General features: G+C 47.7%; 1 protein-coding gene across 4 annotated transcripts in view; it reads left to right on the top strand.

Annotated features, from left to right (window-relative positions):
* Nucleotides 1-1611: 1611 nt before the first annotated feature.
* The window catches only part of Mppe1 (metallophosphoesterase 1), a 19126-nt gene continuing 17742 nt past the window's right edge, over nt 1612-2995 (top strand). For 3 of the 4 annotated variants that reach the window (XM_031365924.1, XM_031365925.1, XM_031365922.1), the window contains exon 1: nt 1612-1740. The gene's annotated coding sequence lies outside the window, so the exon portion shown is untranslated. Of the gene's footprint in view, nt 1741-2687; nt 2836-2995 lie in introns of those variants that run through there. The other variant, XM_031365923.1, reaches the window with a different exon arrangement.

Raw genomic sequence — 2995 nt, 5'->3', positions numbered from 1 at the left:
CTGGGGCCAAGCAGTCAGATATATAAGCCTCTGGGAGACATTTCAAACCATATGGTTCTTACCCAAGCCCAATCATGACTGGCTGAATTCATACCTCACTCCAATCTTGTCACCTTTGAGAACAGGATGTTGGAAGGCTTAAAGTCTCTCCTCTGGTGGTTGACTGAGGTCATTTGGGCCGATTGCCGGAGTAATATCAGGAAACCTCTAATTTTACTGTATTTCCATGAGAATGCTACACACCACCCCCTCTAGTGTAGTGATTGTTGACAACTGTCATGACAATGACTTGAGAAAATGACAAAAAGTGTGATGAGTCCCAGAAAAATATCTGTAAGTTGTCCTCTCACTACTTTTGGACCAATGGTGTGCTGTGGTGTGTACACGTGCACACTGGTGGGGTACTCAGGCCCAGCTATGTAGTAAGAGTTTCTTTGTATCAAATCCTCAAATACAGCTCACAAACTGCACTTTGCTAACTTGTATCTCAAGTCTGTTTATAACAGCTCTCCCTTTGACCCTGGCCCTTTTTTTTCTGGGGTCATTTAAAATTTTTATGTAAATTAAGAAAACAATCGAGCTAGGGATGCTATTTAACCAAGGGTGTTGGTTGACTGGGAGCTTAACTGTCTTAGCTGGCTAGCTGAGACTCTAGAGTGTCCCTCCATGCCCAGTGCCTTGACTTTTACTTTTTTTTTTTTTTTTTTTCCTTCGAGACAGGGTTTCTCTGTGTAGCTCTGGCTGTCCTGGAACTCATTCTGTAGACCAGGGTGGCCTCGAACTCAGAAATTCGCCTGCCTCTGCCTCCGGAGTGCTGGGATTAAAGGCGTGCGCCACCACTGCCCGGCTTCCTTTATTTCTTAAACTCTTAAATTGACTGGCTTTAGTGCGCATTGCATCAGTTTGGGTGACCTTACTTTGGCGATGTTAAAAGTTGCTCGCCTGGACAGAGTTGAAACGTTTATAGTCTTTTTTAGTAGATAGTGACCATTTACTGCATGCTTAAGGCATCCCGGGCATTTTGTTCTGACTTGTCACCCTGCAGCTCACTCTACAAACTGTACTCGTATTTGCAGGCCCTGACCAGCAATTTTCTGGTTGGAAGCCAGAACGCAGTTTCTCAAGCCTGCACTGAATGTGCTGCTTGAAGGATGGGTTAATGACCCCAGTGCATTTTTTCTTCTTCTTGCAGGCTTATTGTAAGAATTATTTCAAATAGCGGAAGTGCAAATACCGAAAGTTAAAGACGCTAGGTTTTGCTCGCTGAACAAAAAACGAACCCCCCCACAATAGATCCCCACAATAAGCCTCGGACCCGCTCATTGACACGGGACGCTTCTCTCGAGTATTTTTCCAAAAAGACACCTTTCCAGGCTGGGGAGATGACAAACGACAAAAGACGTAGTGGCCCGTGGTTGCCGGCCGGAAAGACTCTCGCGGCTTCCTGAGCTGATTCCGGAGAAGCTGCCTCCCCGGCTGGGACTTTGGCCGCAGGGCGCGGGGCGGCGGGCGCCACCGTGGCTGCTGTGCAGCGCGCAGGCCCCGCGGTCCCCAGGCGCCCGGTTCCGTCCCCAACAAGCCGGTCCTCCATTCGAGCATCACCCACCGACGCCTGGCGGCTCCTTCCTGCGGCCGCTCGGGGCAGCTGCGACTTCCCGGAGGCGCCGGCATCCCAGGCCGGGGGAAGGGCGCAGGCGGTCCCCGGAGGATGGCCCGGCGAGCCCGTCGCCGCAGCCCTACGTAGGTTTCCATCTTTTATTTGCATAAAAATTATTTGCTGGTGCTCTTTCCAGGCACCAGCCGTGGAGCCTCTGGCAGCTGACGTTCCACCACGCGGGGCGCCGGCTTTGGAGGGCTCCCAGGTTTCTCAGATGATTGACACCGGGGCTCCTTACCCAGCGCTCGGGCTGCAGCTCCAGCCAGGGTCCTTTATAGTTGCGATCGAGGTCCCATGGCGGGTGACGGGATCTTGGGGCTCCCCGCGTATTGGCTTTGCGCCTTGCACAGCTCAGGGATAAAGTAAGGTGAAAGATTGGGTTCTGCGGCCCTGCCGCATGTACACTTCAAGGTCAACTGCCTTTTCTTTTTAAGTGTTCCGAAATTTCGTGACCCTTGTATCCTAGCAAGTTAAATCTCTGAATAAACAGCTTTCTGGCAACGTTATTCATCAAGAGAGGTGTAGGGCTGTCTCAGTTACTCCTCAAATTGGAAAAAAAAAAAGATAGCAATTTAGAAGATTACTTAATAATTAATAAGACTTATGATTACTTAATTACAAATTTTCACATGTAACTAGAGATTGATGGGATTGTGTTAATATATTTAAAATTACAAACAACCAGGAGAGGTGCATTTGAGTATTAATTTTTATGCTGTTTTGGAGGAGGGTTTAAATATTTGATAATAGTTTTGAATCAACCATCGAAGAAAACTTTTTGCTTTCAGTTGTAGACTGTGGCAATTCGTATGTGTTGGGTAATGTAGAACAGGGCTCTGCATGTTTCACATAAGCATGTTCCATATAATTCAAAAGACTGGGTGATGGTTGTTTTTGTTTACCTGGCACAAACCTAGGTATATTTGGGAGGAGGGAATCTCAACAGATAGTGTGCCCTTCCCTCATCCCCGTCAGACTGGTCTGAAGGTAAGTATGTGGGAGTATTTTTCTTGATTAATGACTGTGGTTCTCCTGAGCAGATGTATCTAAAAGCTAAGTGAGCAAGCCAGGAGGGAAAAGTCAGTAGCGTTCTTCCATGGTCTCTGCTTCAGTTCCTGTCTCCGGGTTACCTTGAATTCCTGATTTGTTTTTCCTCAGTGGGCTGTAACCTGAGATAGGTGAGCCAAATGAGGCCTTTCCTCCCAAGTTGCTTATGGCTCTGGTGTTCATACAGAAACCAAACTAAGATGACTTGATTGCGATATGAGGAATCAAAAGTGGTCTTCACCGAGCCACATTCCCAGCCCTAGAGAGAATAGGTCTTGGATAACATAATGC

This window comes from Mastomys coucha, unplaced genomic scaffold (assembly GCF_008632895.1).
Source record: "Mastomys coucha isolate ucsf_1 unplaced genomic scaffold, UCSF_Mcou_1 pScaffold13, whole genome shotgun sequence".
NCBI classification, from domain to species: domain Eukaryota; kingdom Metazoa; phylum Chordata; class Mammalia; order Rodentia; family Muridae; genus Mastomys; species Mastomys coucha.
The sequence above is the reverse complement of the archived record's forward strand: the minus strand, read 5'-3'. Positions and strand labels throughout refer to the sequence as shown.